We start from the raw sequence: 22071 nt of genomic DNA on the forward strand, positions 1-22071 counted from the left end.
TACCTTGCTCAAAGTTTTTACCAATGCCCTTCTTATTGTTTGAAAATTTATTTCCCCTCCACCTGTTAAACCCTTATTCAGACATCAGGGTCCAGCTTCAAGGCTTCCTCCTCCAGCCCCTAATTGAAACCATTCTTTCCTTCTCTGAACTAAGAAACATTTATTTCTTAATGTTGCTTATCACCTTCTGTTAGGGGAAGCACACTGATTGAAACTGCCCACCCTGGCCAGGCACCATAGTAACCATTTGCATGAGTTGTTTTATGACAGGAGATCCTGATAAGGAATATGGAACTAATAAGCCACCACCAACTGAAAGAGTTTGGGAAAGGTCTAGAGACATCGCATGTCCGTCCACTTCCCAGAATCCCTCTTGCTAGTATCCATCTTGGCTGAGCGATGCCTGCGCCACCAGGAAAGACTCTGAATTAGAATGATTGGCCAAAGACCACCCAGAAACTAATCCCATCACCATAAAACCCGAGACTGCGAGCCATGCTGTAGAGCAGTTCTCCTGGGTTACCTTACCCTACTGCTCTCCACCCGGGTGCCCTTCCCCAATAAAGTCTCTTGCTTTGTCAGCACATGTGTCTCCTTGGACAATTCATTTCTGAGTGTTAGACAAGAGCTCAGTTTCGGGCCCTGGAAGGGGTCCGCCTTCCTGCAACACTTCTGTGGTACACACCCTTCTCCAACCCAGTAACTGAAAAGCTTGTATATCCACCACAATTTCCAAGTAGTGCCTTTCCCATAGTAATTACTTTAAAATTGTGTTAAATGGATTTTTCCTTTTTCAACTTCTAGGGAAATTTCCATAGAAAGCTACTTTTATTAATAATAGAGCTTTCCTCCCAGACCATGTCTTGATCTCTTTCTCTCCGTGCTTGTCTGTCTCTGTCCCCACCTCTAGCTCTGTCTATGCTGCTTTCTCAATCTTTGTTTCTCTCTGGGTCTCCTCACCCTTCCCCTTCCTCTATCTGGCACTGTCAGCCTGTCTCTTTCTGTCTCTTTTTTCATGGTCTTGCCCTTTTTACTGTTGATATGTGTTTAACGTTTTCCCTGCATTGTCTTCCTCTGTCTTTTCATTTCTGTTTCTCTGACACTCTGCTCCTTCTAAACTGGAAGTCAATGTCTGAAGAGCTTTCAAAGCCTTGCTTAAACTGTAACTCAAAGTCGAGTGTTACTGGGTTTTTTCAAGGTGGAACTCAGAGAGAAGGCTAAAGTCTGAAAACCTTGTAACTCTGAGGCAAATCAACTTGCCAGGGACAGGTGACATCAGTGTCTATGGAAAAGGGTTTGAATAGAAATTCTGACATTCTGAATGCCTAATTTACATGATAAGGCATAAAGATATAAAAGGTGACCCAGAACAGCTGATCACAATAACAATGCTAATTTCTCCAACTCTGGCTTCAAAGATAAGGACATGTTAGAAAGCAAACAAAAAGTTCTAGAAAATCATTGACCACTTTGGTACTTTGCCCAGGAGACTCTAAGGATTCATATATAAGAATAAGTGAACTGAAATGAAAGACACTTGAAAATAAAAATGCCAATTATTTTTTTCAGTGTCTACTGTGAGATAAATGTCTTGTACACATTAATTTATTTAATTAATTAATTTAATCCCCAAACATTTTATGGAGATGGAAACTAAGGTTGAAGGTGGTTAACTAACTTCATGATCATTCATCCTTAAGGACAGGAGTTAGGATTTGAGTCCAAGTGTTCTGATTTCAAAACCTGGCCTCCTATAACTTCATGATCATTCATCCTTAAGGACAGGAGCTAGGATTTGAGTCCAAGTGTTCTGATTTCAAAACCTGGCCTCCTAAGCTCTCCAGCTTTTCTCAAACTTTTCAGGTCTTAAGAATCCCCTGAGTGTTCATTAACCCTTCAGATTCCTTAACCCCACCCTATATTTACCACATTCCAGGGCAAGGGCCTGTGAGTCCCTTTGTCTAACAAATGAGCCAGGTGATTCTTATCTTGGGGAAAAATGCACTCCACTAAATAGTTTCCCTAACCATAATGTTCTGGAGAGTTTCATTTCTCTAGTAGTTCCTAACACCTCTTGCCCCAATTTCCTCCTGAATTCAGTGCCTGTCCTTGTCTCTCCCCAGGAAATCAAAACCCGTCGATTCTTCATTTAATCATTCCTTTTGTGGATATCTGTTTTTGTTTTGTTTTTTAATTTTTTAAATTTCACCTGTCTTCAATCTATGGTTTGAATGTACATCCTGGTGACATCTGAATTTTCATCACAGTCAATAAGGAAATGGAGCTTTCTTGATAGAGTATGCTGTATTTATGTGCAGGGAGGGGAAATGAAGAGGTTGGAATCTTCCTGATACTCTTAAAATCAAACCATGTAGATGACTGGCTATTTCACCTTTTCAAAGCCCAGCCTTTATTGTAAAAATGAATTTCTCTCTCTTTTTTTAATCTTTTGGTTGCACCACACAGCATGTGGGATCTTAGTTCCCTGATCAGGTATCAAACCTGCACCCCTCTGCATTCGCAGCACAAAGTCTTAACCACTGGACCACCAGGGAAGTCTTGATTTCTCTTTTAATAAATAGAATGAACCTGATTACTAACACCAAGAAAATGTGTAGGCTGAAAATACAAAGTAACAGGACTTAATATGTATTGATAGTCAGGCCTTAAGCTCAATGATTTACATGAATTTTCTCATTGCATACTCACAATAAACTTGTGAAGTAGGTGCTTCAGTTACCCCCATTTTACAGAAGATGAGACTGAGGCTCAGAGAAAATTACTTGTTCAAGATCTAAGATTCCAACCTAGGGTTGTTTGACTGCAGTTTGTACCCTTAACTCTGCTGCACAGACTCTAGTATAAATAGGTGAAAGGAAAATTTAGGAAGTTCACTGATTGTAGATCCCTAATAATATATGAAAGGACATTTTAGGATATTCAGGGTGTTTTAAAAAATATTTTGAGGTTATTGCTTTGTAATGAAGTGCAAGGTAATTCCACCAAAATATCCTTTGATATCTTGGAGAGTCACTGATTTGACCCAATAAGGCATTTCCTGTGTTCTTAATTTCTTAGCTTTATCAATAGCTAATTCCTTTAGTCAACTAGGGTACCATTAGGAGCAATTGTTTTAAATTCACTATGAATTCAGAACCCTTTTTCTGAATTCTCATAACCCCAAATTTCTCAAATGTATAGATTTTTAAAACATATTATAAAATATGTAAAAAATATATATCTTTCAAAATTCTCCTTTATGGTGGTCAAAGATTCCCCCAAAGTCAAGTGATGAGAGGAGGAAACATGAAGTTCCTGAAATTTTCTTCCCATCATGCAAAGAAGGATAATAGTGATATAGAATATAATTAAAATACCTCTCAACTGGAAGTACAAGAATTACATATATATATATAAACGCAGCATGTCAATAATCCTTCTCATCTCATAAAGCCTTGCCAAAATTATATATTCTTAAATAAAACCTAACAGCATTCAAATATCTGAGTATTTATAACCTCCAAATTTATAATCCTTTTCTTCTACCAAAACTGTACAAATAAGAATAAATCAGAACTTTAAAAAAAATTTCAGCTTTCAAAAATCAAGTAATCATCAAAATGGCTAAATTTACTGCATGAATCATTAACTGAGTTAAACAACTTAGTGACTTCACATAAGGGAAGAAGAAAACTTTTTTTACACAGGTCTGATGTTGAGTTTTTGCAAAATTGTTTTTATTTTTAACAAAGCAATATACAAACTACGTACAAATTTAATCAGTAAAAAATGACTACCCCTTTCCCCACGGTTCCATTACCAATAGGCAACCAATTCTGAATGTTTTGGGCTTTAGTTCTATTAACTCATAACAGTTCTTCTGTTAACTCAAAATTAATGACACATTTTGTTTTAAAAAGTCCCATATACCCATTATTCAGCTACACAAATTATGAACATTTTGCCAAAGTTGCTTCATCCAGGACTTTTCTTTCTGCTTGTTCCCTAGAATTTCTTATAATTTCAGGTTTTATCTCCTTAGCTAACCAGTCGGTGGGGCAGGGGTCAAGTGTAACTTTCAGCTCCAATATACAGCTTCTCTGTTCCTTGGTCAGTGCCTGGAAACTGTGCCTTTGCTTTGTTGTTTGCAAAGGAAACAATTTAGATTGCTGGGAACACAAGACAACAAGGTAAAATTTGTAGTGCTGGGCCACCATTTTCCTAAATGGCATTTATTAGTTTTATATTTTTACATAATTGGCATACAATGAATTGCACATATTTCAAAGTGTACAATTTGCCAAGTTTCAAAATATGCATACACCTATGAAATCATCCCACAGTCAATGTAATGAACACATCCCTTACCCAAAAAGGTTTTCTCATATCCTCTGCGTCTCAGTTGCGTCAAACTCTTTGCAACCCCGTGGACTATAGCCTGCCAGGCCTCTCTGTCCATGGGATAGTCCAGGCAAGAATTGTGGAGTAGGTTATCATTTCTCCCTCCAGGGGATCTTCCCGACCCAGGGAAGAACCCCTGTCTCCAGTATCTCTTGTATTGGCAACAGATTCTTTACCGCTGAGCCACCTGGGAAACATGCCTCTTCCCATACCCCTTCCCCAAACTGGAAACCAGTATCAGTTTTTGACACTATAGTTGACATTTTCTAGAGTTCTAAATAAATGGAATCATATGGTATATACTCTTTTTATCTGACTTCTTCCATGAAGTATAATTATTTTGAGATTTATCCATATTGTGTGGATCCATAGTTCTTTTATTTTGGTTGCTTTGAATAGCTATCTATTGAACAGATTAATATACAACTATTAGTTCATCCATTCACTTCTTGAAGGACATTTGGATTGTTTCCAGTTTTGACATATTACAAATAAAGCTGTAATGAACATTCATGTATAAGTCTTTGTATGAACACATGCTTTCTTTTCCCTTGGGTAAATATATATATATATATATATATATATATATGAGTGGGATGGTTGAATTGTGTGGTAGGCATGTGTAGAACTTCAAGAAACTGCCCAACTGTTTTCCCAAAACGGCTGTACCATTTCATATTTACACATTCAGTGTATGAGAGTTTCAATTTCCCCCGTACTTGTTATGTATGATCAATCTTTTTAGTTTCAACCATTCCAAAAGGTACAAAACAATATCTCATTGTGGTTTATTTTGCATTTCCCAGATCACTAATATCATTATGCAGCTCTGAATGTACTTACTAGCCACTCTTATATTTCTTTGGTGAAGTTTCTATTCAAATTATTTTCCTATCATCTCAAATGTCTTGAGAGCACCCTCACATTTGCTAATTTACTAGAACTCACAGGACTCAGCAGTAGGTTTTACACATGGCTAACATCTGTCACAGAAAGAGTTTATAGAGCATGAGCAACAGGAATAAGAATATCTACTGGGTGGAGTCCAGAGTGACTAGGTATAGGCTTTCTAAGTTCTTTTCCATCTGGAGTCCCATGGGACATACTTTTTCTCTGGCTGTGAACTACAGGGACATCTGTGAAAACTCTCTGTGCAGGGAAGCCCATTAAAGACTCAAAGTCCAAGGCTTTTATGGAGAGCTGGGCATGTGGACATATACTGCTATGCAACCAGCTATAGCAACCAGAACTCAGGACCCCAACAATGAAGTCACATGTGCATGATCAACTTGATGTTAGTGCAAAACAATCTGGACAAGATAGTATAACATGATCCATTGTTCCAGGTATACACAATAAAATTCTCAATCGTTAATATAAAAAAACATTCAGAGGGTGTCCAAAACTCAGTAATGACTCTAAGTTCTCTTGGAGATGTGTGACATGTAAGCAACAAGACCTGCTATGCTCTTTTCTCATACTCATTTTATTATCAGTTTGTTTACTTATTATTGAAATTTAGGAGTGCTTTATATACTCTCTATATAAAAGTGAAAGTGTTAGTCACTCAGTCATGTCCCACTCTTTATGACCTCATGGACTGTAGCCCACCAGGCTCTTCTGTCCATGGAATTTTCCAGGCAAGTATACTCAAGTGGGTTTCCATTTCCTTCTCCAGCAGGGACTGAACCTCGGTCTCCCACATTGCAGGCAGACTCTTTAACAACATTTATCAAATATATGTTTTGCAAAGATTTTCTCCTAGCCCTTGGTTTGTCCTTTTAGCCTCCTAACAGTATCATATAGATAGCATAAGTTTTTAATGTTGATGAAGTCCAATTATCAGTTTGTTGTTTTATGTACTGTGTTTGAGTATTATAGCTAAGAAATCTTTGGCAAAGTCAAGATTTAAAATATATTTCCTATGTTTTCTTCTAGCATTTTCATAGTTTTAGGTTTTCATATTTAACTCTATGATCCATTTAGAGTTAATTTTTGTATATGGTTTGACCAGGGGTATTTTAAAGCAAATCTTTGACATAATATCTTTTTACTCATAAATACTTTGGTATGTATTTTCACAAGGTTGAGGAGAATTTTTACAAACATAATTCTAATAACTTTATCATAATCACTTAATAACATTCAGTTCAAATCTCCCCAACTGTCCCCCAAATACCTTCTATTTAAATTAATATCTAAACAAAATCAGCATATTGCACTAATCTGACATGTTTCTTAAATCTCTAAAATCTATAATAGATCTGTTATAGATTTTCCCATGTTGTTGTTCAGTCACTAAGTCATGTCTGACTACTTGAGATCCCATGGACTGCGGCATGCCAGGGATCTCTGTCCCTCACCATCTCTCAGACTTTGCTCAAGTTCATGCCCATTTAATCAGTGATGCCATCCAACCATCTCATCCTCTGTTGCTCTCTTCTCCTTCTGTTTTCAGTCTTTCCCAGCATCAGGGTCTTTTCCAATGAGTCGGCTGTTCGAATCAAGTGGCCAAAACACTGGAGATTCAGCTTCAGCATCAGTCCTCCCAATGAGTATTCAGGGTTGATTTCCTTTAGGATTGACTGGTTTGATCTCCTTGCTGTCCAAGGGACTATTGGATTATTAATATTAATATTAATTATTAATACTCATTTTAAAAAATAATCCAGGTCCCTTGTGCCAAGGAATTTCCCACATTCTGGGTTTGGCTCATTTTATCCTTGTGATATTTTAAATATATTTCTCTGCCATTTTTTAATTTAGTGATCTTGCATGTGTGAATGCTCAGTCACTTTGGTTGTGTGACCCCATGGACTGTAGCCCACCAGAACTCCATGGAATTCTCCAGGCAAGAATACTGAAGTGGGCTGCCATGCCCTCCTCCAGAGGATCTTCCTGACCCAGGGATGGAATTCGTGTCTCCTGCACTACAGGTGGATTCTTTACTGGTGAGCCACTGGGGAAGCCCTAGCTTATTAATCTTGAACATCATTTATTTTCTCTGTGCTTTGAAAGACAAGGATTTGGCTAACATATTACTCTATACTTCCCTCTTTCTAATTATCTTTTCAACATCTTTAGGAATGGAATAAACATGGAAGACTTTTTTTCTGAAGAATCAATGTATACTTATTTACTTTTTTCCAATACCTTTATTTACTCTTGGCTCTACCCAAACTACCAAATACTATAATAAACTGGATTTTATCCAATGTAGTAGCAGTGGGGGAACGGAGAATAGAAATTTGAGAAATATCTCAGAAGAAGGTCTAACAATATTGAATGAAGGGAGGAGGGAGGAAGGAATGAGAATGATTGCTTAATTTCTGCTTTCAAAAACTGAGTACATGTTGGTGCCTTTCAGAAGAACAGAAGAGGAGGAGCAGGTTTGGGAAAGACACTGGGGACACAAAGAAAATAAATTCAGTTTTTGACACTGAGATATGGGATATCTATAAACAGTCACGTAAAGATGCCCAGTAGACCAATGGAAGTTTGGATCTGGAGATTCAGAGATATGTAAGCTAGAGTTACTGATTTGAAAATCATCCAATTAATGGGTTATAGCTGCATCCATCAGAGAAGGCAATGGCACCCCACTCCAGTACTCTTGCCTGGAAAATCCCATGGATGGAGGAGCCTGGTAGGCTGTAGTCCATGGGGTCACTAAAAGTCGGACATGACTGAGGGACTTCCCTTTCACTTTTCACTTTAATGCATTGGAGAAGGAAATGGCAACCCACTCAAGTGTTCTTGCCTGGAGAATCCGAGGGATGGGGGAGCCTGGTGGGCTGCCGTCTATGGGGTCGCACAGAGTCGGACACGACTGAAGCAACTTAGCAGCAGCAGCTGCATCCATGAATGTGGATGTAAGTGCTGCCCAGGGAAGGTGTAAAGAGTAAGGAAAGAGGAAGAAAAACAACAGAACCCAAGAAACACCAAGATTTAAGGAGACAGAAGCAGTTGTTACCATGTATTATAAGTACCACAATCAAGACATGCATGGGGTACCCTAGTGACTCAAGATTGATCAACTGGGTAGGGAGAATTTACAAAGAGTTTTACTTTGGTTTTGATACTGATGGATGTATAGGAGTGTGCCAATGGGATGAGCTGGAGAAGACTCTTGAGAGTCCCTTAGACTGCAAGGAGATCCAACCAGTTCATCCTAAAGGAAATCAGTCCTGAATATTCATTGGAAGGACTGATGCTGAAGCTGAAGCTCCAGTACTTTGGCCACCTGATGGGAAGAACTGACTCATTGGAAAAGCCCTTAATGCTGGGAAAGATTGAAGGCAGGAGGAAAAGGGGATGACAGAGGATGAGATGGTTGGATGGCATCATTGACTTGATGGACATGAGTTTGAATAAGCTCTGGGAGTTGGTGATTGACAGGGAAGCAAGTCTGGCATGCTGCAGTCCATGGGGTCGCAAAGAGTCGGACATGACTGAGGGACTGAACTGAACTGAACTAATGGGATGACAGTCAAGAAAGAAGACAAACTCACCTATTTTACAAGGAAAACAGAGGACTTCAAATGAGAGTTCTCTCAACAATCCCACACTTTGATACACAGCTGTTCATAGCTGTGTTCCTCAAAGTGTGGTCAGCAATTCACTTGCATAGGAATCACAGAGTGGGGACTTCCTTGGTAGTCCAGTGGCTAAGACTCCATGCTTCTACTGCAAGGGGCCCAGGTTCAATCCCTGGTTGGGGAACTGGATCCCATATGCCCCAGTTAAGAGTTCTCATGTTGCAACAAAAACTGAAGATCCTGAGTGCCACAACTGAGACCCTGCACAGCCAAATATATACACATATATACATATATTTAAGTATTCTTAAAAAAAATCACAGAGGGCTTTATCAAATTGAATGTTATGGGTTCCACCTTAGACCTACTGAATCAGAATCATTGGGGTGGGGTCCATGAGGAATCTACATTTTAAACAAGTTCTTTATAAGTGATTCTGAAGTAAATGGTTTGAGTGTTAAATTCTGTACAAACTAGGCTGTGACCCTGGGAACATTCAGCTAAAGTGGAATGGAAATAAAAGGCTTTGGGGTTGATTAAATCTAAGTACGGCTATCTTCAATTTGCTTCTCTCTTCTTGCCAGTTTTAGCAGGAAGGCCTAGTGGGAAAAAGGGGAATAGGGAAATTTTGCAAAAGTATAATGACTCCATCTGTTTTCCATCATTAGAAAGGAAAAATGAGCCATACAAGACTAAGAGTAGAGCAGTTTTCCTCTGAGCTGGTCCTAAGTCAATCAGGAAGCACATATAGACATCTTGATGGAAACAGAATCAACAGTTGATTTGGTTGATTGAATGTGGTCCTTAACACAATAACACCAGCCAATAAAAATAACACACTCATGAATTCTCCTGATTTTGTTTTCACATTTCAGCTAGTTCTCTGGCACTTTATACTCAGCTCTTCCTAGTGAATTCATCTTACCTGAAGTCACTTAATGCTTAATTTTTCATTTGATCAATAATTCCAGGGATAAAAATTTCCATGTTTCCCCTAATTCTTATCCTGAAAAGAGGAAATCTGAAGTCTAGCCACTGTGTACTGTTTCATTAGAAAATATTTCTATCTGTGTCTCCATAAAAAAAATAACTATATGTTAGAAAATACATAATTTGAAGTTCCTTGTGAAATAGATTACTCTTGAGAATTAATTTGTGTCCTTATAGAATCCCAGGGATGTACTCTCAAACTAAATTTGATGGACTATCAATATTCTGCTATGGCTAGAAATATTATTCGACTGAGAAATTAGCTAATGGGTTTTGTTATTTTGTCAAAGCAGCTACCTACATGAGTTTCCAGAGTTGAGTATATCTTGCTGGAAATACACTAACTTCAGAAGATTGTAACATTACTTTGCTTTGAGGAAAGCTGTAACTATTCATTCTTTGTAATTTTTCTGGAAAACAAATCACATCATAAAACAGTTGTCTTCTTTGAAAAGACTACTATACATGGCCCTTTCCTGTGATAAAATTAAGTTAATTCTATTTCTGAAATTAAACCTGAAGAAAAATAAGATTTCATAAGAAAACTAACTTTTCTCTTTGTGGATCCACTAATTCCATTTATCATTCATAGTTTTCTAAGATACATTTCCTGGTTCATGTACGGTGCTAGTAAGTTAGTAAGGCAGGAGAAGCAGATGATATCCCCTAGTTACCCAGAAGTTAGAAGCTGCTTTAGAGAATATAAGACGTGTGACGGGAAATTAACTGTTACTTCTACTGTGATTCCATCCAGGAACTGAGGGATTACGTTGTTTAAAAAAAGAAAAAAAGAACCATGAAACCTTATTAGAGAAAGCATAAGGCATGTCAGTGTGTGTGCAAATTTGTGTAAAGGAAAGATACAAGAGAAAAACACTGGGTTACTATTGTGTATTTTCTGTAGAGGAAAAGAAATTCTAATGTAGTGTATATAAATATTCTCACAGGACCATGAGATTTCTTTCTTTTTTAAAATTCCATACTTACCAAACCAATCTTTTAGTTACTATGTTAGTTTGCCAGCTATTTTAGTCTTTTCTAGGGCTGCTTTAACAAAGTGCCACTAACTGGTGGTTTAAAAGGAAATTTATTTCTCACAATTCTGGAGGCTAGATATCTGAGATCAAAGCAACCATAGGGTTGGTTTCTTCTCAGGCCTCTCTGCTTAGCTGGAGTATAGCCATCTTCTCTCTGTGTCTTCACATGGCTTTCCCTTTGTGTGTCTCTCTGTCCTAATAATCTCTTCTTATAGGAGCATGGATCATATTGCACTAGGACCCACCCTAATGACTTCATTTCATCTTACCTATCTCTTTGAAGACCTTATCTTCAAATACAGTGTATAGTCTGAGATACCAGGGATTAAGACTTCAATATATGATGACACAAATGGACTTATTTATGAAACAGAAACAGACTCACAGACATGGAAAACAAACTTATGGTTACCAAAGGGGAAAGGGAGTAGGGGAGGGATAAATTAGGAATTTGGGATTAGCAGATATAAACTACTATGCATAAAATAGATAAACAACAAGGTCTTACTGTATAGCACAGGGAACCATATTCAGTATCTTATAATAAACCATAATGGAATATAATATGAAAAAGAATATATGTATGTATATAATGAAATCACTTTGCTGTATACCAGAAACTAACACAATATTATAAATCAACTATACTTCAATTAAAAAAAAAAAAAAAGACTTCAGTGTATGAATTTTGGGAGTATACAATTCAGCCCATTAACAGTGATTATTTCAGGTTTCCATATATATTAATATATAGAAAGAAAGTGAAGTAGCTCAGTCGTGTCCAACTCTTTGCGACCCCATGGACTGTAGCCTACCAGGCTCCTCCATCCATGGGATTTTCCAGGCAAGAGTACTGGAGTGGGTTGCCATTTCCTTCTCTAGGAGATCTTCCTGACCCAGGGATTGAACATGGATCTCCTGCATTGTAGGCAGATGCTTTACCGTCTGAACCACCAGGGAATATATAGAAAGCTCCCTGTAAATATATATCATCTAATTGGCTTTTTGGTAAAATCTAGTTGACTGTGAGCTACCTTTCTAAACGTATGATCTGCCTGGGGGATCAATATTCATTTCTGGATGCCTACTCTGTTCCAGACACTGGCACAGGTTCTAGAGCTGAAAAGACAAACACATAGCTTGTTCTTGAATAGTTTGCAGTCTGGAGGAAGGGAATCAATATAAACAAGCAAGTACAATAAAATGTGCTAAATATTATTACAGAGAAAATGCAACATTAAAGGAGCAAATTCAGCTAGACTCACTGTGACCCAACCAAGATAAAAGAATATATTAAATTCTAGAATACTGCCTTATTAATACTATTGCATAAAGTAGTAAAGCTTATTATTTTTAAGACAATTTATTCATATATTAATTTTTTGCGTTAAGTCTTAGGGCATGTACTTATTTTAAAAAAAAAAAAACTTTATAAAATACTGTTTATATATGTAAAAAAACTCAGCAAAAATATGCTAAATTTTGTCATAATATGATGGTCATGACCTTGCAGAGTGTGTTATACAAATTAAAAATCAGTTTTGATAAGATATTATAAACTAAGCCATCATTGAACACAAGGCTATATATATAAGAACTCTGAAATCCAAGGACAGTTTAAAAGAAAAACAAACTAATACATGAATTGTTTGCCAAGAACTAGAACAATCCCTGATGACATATAAGAACGAGGGTACAGAAGTAGTGAAATAACCCAACTTATTATCAAGAACTATATAAATTAGCAGATATCCATCTTATAAAAGTTATCATGAAATTATGATACACTTCAAGAATCAAATGCATTTTAGATTATTTTTGATACCACCACAGTTTTCCTGATAGCCAAGGATAAATTGATCACAAATCTCTATTTACACCAGTGAATCTTCATTATAGATCTCTTTTCTCCTTCAAAGATGCTATTACAGGTGGAAGAAAAAGGTTTTAGGTCAGCAAATAACACTAAGGAAAGGTCAGAGAATCCTCTTTGGAGTCATACATTTAAAATGGTACTTTAATATGAATCTACCAAATAAGAAGAAATATGGCATGACAAATGCTCACAAATTAAGGACATAGTTGTCAAGGTCTGATAAACCCATTCCATAAAGAAACCAATTTTTTCTTCCTATTGACTTCTTCTTTCTTGGCTTTCTTGAAATAAATACATAGCTATGTAATTTAGCTTTGTAATATGTAAAATAAGAAAGCTGAACTAAATTAATTTTATGGTCCCCGTCCAGAACCTTAAAAAATCTGAGATTTTACCCTACATACAAGTTAACAAGTTAGTTAGACACAGTTTCATAGATGCTGGCAAAAGACTCCAGGGTCAAAGACAAGTGGCAGTTTAATAATACCAACAATACCATTTGCTAGAGTATCTGCATTTCTACCAGTTCCTTGGGTCCCAATTCCCATAGGGTGATGCAGAGAGAGCTGGGAAAATACCTGCCCATGCAATAGGGTACATGATAAGAGAGGAATTCTAAATTTGTCACCTTATAATGGGCAGTCATCTCAGGAGGAAAATACTACCTTTTTGTCATGGCTATTCACTACACAAAAATTCTTTTTTAAAAAATTGATATATAATTCATGTATCATAACCCTTCAAAGTGTATGGTTCAGTGGCTATCAGTATATTCACAAAGTTGTACAACCAGTCACTCTCCATCCCCCTCCTCCAACCCCCTGGGAACCACTAATGTACTTTTGACTCTGTGGATTTGCCTGTTCTGGACATTTAATGTAAATGGAATCATACAACATGTAACCTTTTTTGTGACAGGTTTCTTTCACTCAGCACAATGTTTAAGGTTCATGTTATAACATAAAACAGCTTTTCATTTCTTCTGGCTAAATAATATATTGTAAGGATGCAACATATTTTATTTATCTATTTGTAAGCTGATAGGCATTCGGGCTGTTTCCATCTTTTGACTATTATGAACAATAGTGGCATGAATATTCATGTGCCAGTTTTTGTGAGAACATATATTTTTAATCCTCTTGAGTATATAACTAACAGTGAAATTGTAGCATCACATAGAAACTGTGTTCAGCTTTTTTAAAAACTACCAAACTGTCTTCCAAAGCAGGTGTACCATTTTATATTCCTACCAGCTATGTAAAAGGGTTCCAATTTCTCTACATCCTTGTCAAAACTTGTTATTTTCTGTCTTCTTGATTATAGCCATCATAGTGAGTGTGAAGTGGTATCTCATTGTGGTTATGATTTGCATTTCTTTAATGTCTAGTGATACTGAGCATCTTTTCATGTGCTTATTGGTCATTTTCAGATCTTCTTCTGAGAAATGTTTATTCAAATCCTTTGCCCCTTTTTATATTGGATTATCTGTCTTTTATTGCTGAGTTGTAAGAGTTTTTTTATATATATATTCAGGATACTAGACCCTTATCAGATACACCATTTACAAACACTTTCTTGATAATGTCCTCCGAAGCATGAGGACATCATGTTTAATTATAATGAGGTTTATTTTTGTTGTTGTTATACATAAGAATCCAAAGTTTGGAATATTTACACCTATGTTTCTTCTAAGGGTTTTATAGGTTTAGTTTCTCCATTTAGGTCTTTGGTCCATTTTGAGTTAACTGTTGTATTGAAATATGATGTCAACTAGAGAATCCAGCTTCCTTTTCATGTGTATACCTAGTTGACTCAGTGCTATTTGTTGAAATGACTACTATTTTCCATTGAAAACTTCTTTTGTCAAAAATCAGTTGAACAGGGCCAGTGGTTGGCATTAGGGGCTTTCACTGCCAGGTACTAGGTTTGAGCCCTGGTTGAGGAACTAAGATCCTGAAAGCCATGTGCATGGCTAATAAATAAATAGACCATAAGTGATTGGTTCACTTCTGGTTTATTTTTATGAGAGTACTACACAATTTTCATTATAGCTTTCTGCTAAATTCTGAAATCAGGAAGTTGACAAAATCCAACACTCTGTAGCCTGTTTTTTTTTTTTTGACTGCACTATGGGGCTTATGGGATCTTAGTTTCCCCAACTAGAGATTGAGCCTCAGCCCATGGCAGTGAAAGCATGGAGTCCTAACCACTGGATCACTAGGGAATTCTCTCTCAAGCCACTTCTGTTCAACAGTATTACTAATGGTTTTAGCTTGTACTGGGTTTCACTAGTGGCTCAGATGGTAAAGAATCTGCCTGCAATGCAGGAGACCTGAGTTCAATCCCTGAGTCAGGAAGATCCCCTAGAGAAGGAAATGGCAACCCACTACAGTATTCTTGCATGGAGAATTCAATGGACAGAGGAGCCTGATGGCTACAGTCCACTGGGTCACAAAGAGTCAGACATGACTGAGTGACTAATACTTTACTTTACTTTAAGCCTGCAGGAAAGAGAAATGAAATACATCCAGATTGCCAATGATTAAGCAAAACTGTCTTTATTTGCAGAAGATGTGATTGCTTATGTTGAAAATTCAATAGAATTTATAAAAAAGCTACCAGAACTCATAAGTGAGTTTAGCCAAGTTGCAAGATATAAGACCAATAAATAAAAATCAGTTGTATTTTTATATACTTGCAATGAACTACAGGAAGCTAAATTTTTTTAAAATATCAATACCATTTATAGTAGACCAAAAACTATAAAGCCTTTAGGAACAGATCTGACAAAAGAAGTGAAACCTTTAAACTGAAAACAGAAACCATTATTGAGAAAAATTAGAAAAGACCTAAATAAATGGAGAGAGATACCTTTTTCATGAATTGAAGGACTAAATTTTGTAAGGAAGCCAATTCTTCCCCAATATATCTGTAGAATCAATGCATTCCTAGAAAGCCCCAGCAGGCTTTTTTAAAAAGAAATTTACAAGTTGATTCTAAAATTCGCATAGAAATGCAAGCAACTTTGAAAGAGAAGAGCAAACTTGAAGGGTTAAAAAAAATGTAATTTCAAAACTTATAGAACTACAGCAATCAAAACAGTGTGGTTTTGACCTAAGATAGACAAACAGATGAATAAAATAGAATATAAATAGTTCAGAAATAAACCCACACATATATTGACAACGGATATTTTACAAAGGTGGAGATGGAGAAAAGTTCAAAGTGGATAGAAAATGGTTTTTCAACAAATAGTAGTGGAACAACTGGATGTCTACATACAAAATCACAAACGAAACTAGAATTTCAATCCCTTGCCCCATTACAAAATTTAATTCAAAGGAAGGATCATAAACCAAAATTTAACAACTAAAACTATAAAAGTTTCTAGAAGAAAACATAGACAAAGTTAATGAACTTGGGTTATCAAAATTTTTTAGATATCACTCCTAGTGTACAGTTGATAAAAATCAGTAAATTGTCATTTCATCAAAATTTAAAACCTCTGTTTTTCAAAAGATTTGGTTAATGGAATGAGAAAACAAGGAACAGATTTTGGAGAAAATATTTGCAAAGCACACATGTGATATAAGACTTCCTTTCAGAATACAAAAAGAATGTCAAAATTCAGTAATGAGAAAACCATCAACCCAATTAAAAATAAATATTAGAGGAGACATTTCAGTCATTTAGATAGGAAATAAACATGTGACACACTAGCAAAGTAAATCTCTCACAAGCTAGCAAAGTAATGCTCAAAATTCTCCAAGCCAGGCTTCAACATTATGTGAATCATGAACTTCCAGATGTTCAAGCTGGATTTAGAAAAGACAGAGAACCCAGAGATCAAATTGCCAACATCTGTTGGATCATTGATAGAGCAAGAGAGTTCCAGAAAAACATCAACTTCTGCTCTTTTGACTATGTCAAATCCTTTGACTGTGTCGATCATAGAAAACTGTAGAAAATTCTTCAAGAGATGGGAATACCAGACCACCTGACCTGCCTCCTGAGACATCTGTATACAAGTCGAGAAGCAACAGTTAGAACTGGACATGGAACAACAGACTGGTTCCAAATCGGGAAAGGAGTACGTCCAGGCTGTATATTGTCACCCTGATTATTTAACTTATATGCACAGTACATCATGAGAAACGCTAGGCTGGAGGAAGCACAAGCTGGAATCAAGACTGCCTGGAGAAATATCAATAACCACAGATATGCAGATGACACCACCCTTATGGCAGAAAGTGAAGAGGAACTAAAAAGCCTCTTGATGAAATTTAAAGAGGAGAGTGAAAAAGTTGGCTTAAAGCTCAACATTCAGAAAACTAAGATCATGGCATCTGGTCCCATCACTTCATGGCAAATAGATGGGGAAACAATGGAAACAGTGACAGACTTTATTTTTGGGGGGCTCCAAAATCACTGCAGACTGTGACTGCAGCCATGAAATTAAAAGATGCTTGCTCCTTGGAAGAAAAGTTATGACCAACATAGATAACATATTAAAAAGCAGAGACATTACTTTGCCAACAAAGGTCCATCTAGTCAAAGCTATAGTTTTCCAGTAGTCATGTATAGATGTGAGAGTTGAACTATAAAGAAAGCTGAGCGCTGAAGAATTGATGCTTTTGAACTGTGATATTGGAGAAGACTCTTGAGAGTTCCTTGGATAGCAAGGAGATCCAACCAGTTCATCCTAAAGGAAATCAGTCCTGAATATTCATTGGAAGGACTGATGCTGAAGCTGAAACTCCAATACTTTGGCCACCTGATGCAAAGAATTGACTCATTTGAAAAGACCTTGATGCTGGGAAAGATTGAAGGTGGGAGGAGAAGGGGACCACAGAGGATGAGATGGTTGGATGGCATCACCAACTCAATGGACATGAGTTTGAGTAAACTCAGGGAGTTGGTGATGGACAGGGAGGCCTGGGGTGCTGCAGTCCATGGGGTCGCAAAGAGTCGAACAGGACTGAGTGACTGAACTGAACTGAACTGAAGGATGCTCAGTATTACTAGTCATGCTCCTGCTGCTGCTAAGTCACTTCAGTCGTGTCCAACTCTGTGTGACCCCATAGACAGCAGCCCACCAGGCTCCGCCGTCCCTAGGATTCTCCAGGCAAGAACACTGGAGTGGGTTACCATTTCCTTTTCCAATGCATGAAAGTGAAAAGTGAAAGTGAAGTCGCTCAGTCGTGTCCGACTCTTTGCAACCCTGTGGACTGGAGCCTACCAGGCTCCTCCGTCCGTGGGATTTTCCAGGCAAGAGTACTGGAGTGGGTTGCCATTGCCTTCTCCGATTACTAGTCATGAGAGAAATACAAATTAAAATCATAAGACATCACCATGAATCTATCAGAATGGCTAAATTAAAAGACAAAGGCATTAAAAATATTGCCAAGGATGCAGGACAACTGGAACTCTTATTCCTTGCTGCTGGGAATGTAAAATGATACAATTTCTTTGGAAAACACTTCGGCAGTTTCTTTTATTTTCATCCAGTTTTACTGAGATATAATTGACATATGTGTGTGCTCAGTTGCTCAGTCATGTCCGACTCTTTGTGATCCTTACAGACTGTAACCCACCAGCCTTTCTGTCCATGGTATTTTCCAAGCAAGAACACTGGAGTGGGATGCCGTTTCCTCTTTCAGGGGATCTTCCCAACCCAGGATCGAACCTACGACTCCTGCTTCTCCTGCACTGGCATGTGGACTCTACCACTGAACCACCTGGGAATCCCCATAAGTGACACATAGCACTGTATAAATTTATGGTATATAACATAATGATTTAACTTACATACATTGCGAAATTACCACAATAATTCTAATGGCCATCCATCAACTCATAAAGAAAGAAAATAAAGAAAAAAGATCTTTTCCTTATGATGTGAACTCTGGGGATTTATTCTCTTAACTTTCATATATAACATACAGCAGTGTCAATTATGTTAATCACATTATACATCTTTTTTTGGCTATAGAAAACATTTTTATTCATGACAATTTTAACAGCTCACTGTTAAAGGCATCACTGACATAAAATAATTGTATATAACTAGAAGAACAATTTGATACCCTTGATATATTCATATACTCATGAAATCATCACCATGATCACCTCAGCCCCAGAAGATCCATCAGTCCCTCTCTAATCCTTCTCTCTTGTCCCTATAGTCTCCCTCTCCTGATGCCCAGGCAACCATAGATTCTTTTGTGTCACTATAGTTTATTTTGTATTCCCAAGCATATTATAGAAAATGGAATCATATACTATGCACTATTTTCTGTCAGACTTTTTGAGTTGGTATAATTATTTTGAGACTTATCTATTATTTTTTCCATATGAACTCTTCATCCTTTTATTGCTACTGTATGGATGCACCCTAATTTCAGCAGTTTCTTAACAAGTTAAATATACATCTACCATATGACCCAGTCAATTCCACGCCTAGGTTTTTTCTTGAAAGAAATAACAGCTTTGTTGTTGTTGTTCAGTCACTCAGTTGGGTCCGACTCTTTGCAACTCCATGGACTACAGCATGCCAGGCTTCCCTGTCCTTCATCATCTCCCAGAGTTTGCTCAAACTCATGTTTATCAAGTTGATGATGCCATCAAACCATCACATCCTCTGTCACCCCGTTCTCTTCCTGCCCTCAATCTCTCCCAGCATCAAGGTCTTTTCAAATGAGTCAGCTCTTCGCATCTGGTGCCAAAGTATTGGACCTTCAGCTTCAACATCAGTCCTTCCAATGAATATTCAGGACTGATTTCCTTTAGGATAGACTGGTTGGATCTCCTTGCTGTTGAAGAGACTCTCAAGAGTCTTCCTCAGCACCACAGTTCAAAAGCATCAATTCTTTGGTGCTCAGCTTTCTTTATAGTCCAACTGTCACATCCATACATGAATACTGGAGAAACCATAGCTTTGAGTAGATGGACCTTTGTCAGCAAAGTGATGTCTCTGCTTTTTAATACCCACTCTAGGTTCCTCATAGCTTTTCTTCTGAGGAGTCAGCCTCTTTTAATTTCATGTCTGTATTCATTGTCTGCAGCGATTTTGGAGCCCAAGAAAGTAAAGTCTGTTTCCATGTTTCCCCATCTATTTGCCATGAAGTGATGGACCCGGATGCCATGATCTTAGTTTTCTGAATGTTGAGTTTTAAGCCAGCTTTTTCACTATCCTCTTTTACCTTCATCAAGAGGCTCTTTAGTTCCTCTTTGCTTTCTGCCTTTAGGGTGGTGTCATTTGCATATCTCAGGTTATTGATATTTCTCCCAGCAATCTTGATTCCAGCTTGAACTTCATCTAGCCCAGCATTTCACATGATGTACTCTGCATATAAGTTAAATAAGCAGAGTGACAAATATACAACCTTGATGTACTCCTTTCCCAATTTGGAGCTAGTCTGTTGTTCCATGTCTGTCTCTAACTGTTGCTTCTTGACATGCATACAGGTTTCTCGGGAGGCAGGTCAGGTGGTCTGGTATTTCCATCTCATGCAAGAATTTTCCACAGTTTGTTGTGATCCACACAGTCAAAGGCTTTAGCATAGTCAATGAAGCAGAAGTAAATAGATGTTTTTCTGGAAATCCCTTGCTTTTTGTATAATCCAACAGAAAATGGCAATTTGATCTCTGGGTCCTCTGTCTTTTCTAAATTCAGCTTATACACCTGAAATTTCTTGTTTCATGTACTGTTGAAACCTAGCTTGAAGGATTTTAAGCATTACCTGCTAGCATGTGAAATGAGTGCAATTGTATGGTAGTTTGAACATTCTTTGGCACTGTCCTTTTTTGGGACTGGAATGAAAACCGACCTTTTCCAGTCTTGTGGCTATTGCTGAGTTTTCCAAGTTTATGGCACATTGAGTGCAGCACTTTCACAGCATCATCTTTTAGGATTCGAAATAGCTCAGCTGGAATTCCATCACTTCCACTAGCTTTGTCCGTAGTAAAGCTTCCTAAGGCCCACGTGGCTTCACAAGTCAGGATATCTGGCTCTAGTGAGTGATCACACCATGGTGGTTATCCAGGTCATTAAGACCTTTTCTGTATAGTTCTGTGTATTCTTGCCACTTCTTAATATCTTCTGCTTCTGTTATGTCCATACCATTTCTGTCCTTTATTGTGCCCATCTTTGCGTGAAATGTTTCCTTGGTATCTCTAATTTCCTTGAAGAGATCTCTAGTCTTTACTATTCTATTTTTTTCCCTCTATTTCTTTGCATTGTCCACTTAAGAAAGCTTTCTGATCTCTCCTTGCAATTCTATGCAACTCTACATTTAGTTGAGTATATCTTTCCTTTTTGGGCTTCCCTTGTGGCTCATCTGCTAAAGAATCTGCTTGCAATTCGGAGACCTGGGTTCAATCCCTGGGTTGGGAAGATCCACTGGAGAAAGAAATGGCTACCTGCTCCAGTATTCTGGCCTGGAGAATTCCAAGGACTGTATAGTCCATGGGGTAGCAAAGACTTGGACATGACTGAGTGACTTTCACTTTTCACTTCCTTTTATCCTTTGTCTTTCATGTCTTCTCTTTTCTCAGCTATCTGTAAGGTCTCCTCAACCATTTCGCCTTGTTGCATTTCTTTTTCTTGTGGATGGTTTTGGTCACTGCCTCCTATACAATGTTACGAACCTCTGTCCACAGTTCTTCAGGCACTCTGTCTATCAGATCTAATCCCTTGAATCATTCCTCGAATATAAGACTGCATACACAAAGACTTATAGTTGAATACACATATTGTGGTATAGTCATAAAATGGAATACTAATCAACAATAAGAATCCAACAGCATGGTTGGATCTCAAATAAAGATGCCAAGTGAAATAAGCCAGAGGAAAAATGAGTATATACTATAAGGATTGCATTTATATGAAACTGTATAAAAACGCAAAGTAATCGCAGTGACAGAAAGCAGATCAGCGTTTGCCTGGGGACAAGGCTGGAATGGGATCAAGAAGCTACATAGTGGCAGGAGGAAAGTTTGGGGCTGATGGATATGTTCATTTTCTTGATTGAGGTGATAGTTGCACAAGGTTATATACAAATGTCTATTTAAAAATATTACTTTTTGTGGTAAGAAAATTTAACAGGAGATCTACCCTCTTAATAGATTTTCATGTGTACAATACAGGATTATCTAATGGCATGATATTGTACAGCAGATCTGTAGAGCCTATTCATCTTTCATAACTGAAACTTTATACCTGTTGATT

At 37.5% G+C, this 22071-nt stretch overlaps 1 long non-coding RNA gene across 2 annotated transcripts in view; it reads right to left on the bottom strand.

Annotated features, from left to right (window-relative positions):
- The window catches only part of LOC101906757 (uncharacterized), a 49701-nt gene that overhangs the window by 10555 nt on the left and 17075 nt on the right, over positions 1-22071 (bottom strand). The gene's annotated exons all lie outside the window — the stretch shown is intronic.

The sequence above is a fragment of the Bos taurus genome, chromosome X (assembly GCF_002263795.3).
Source record: "Bos taurus isolate L1 Dominette 01449 registration number 42190680 breed Hereford chromosome X, ARS-UCD2.0, whole genome shotgun sequence".
NCBI classification, from domain to species: domain Eukaryota; kingdom Metazoa; phylum Chordata; class Mammalia; order Artiodactyla; family Bovidae; genus Bos; species Bos taurus.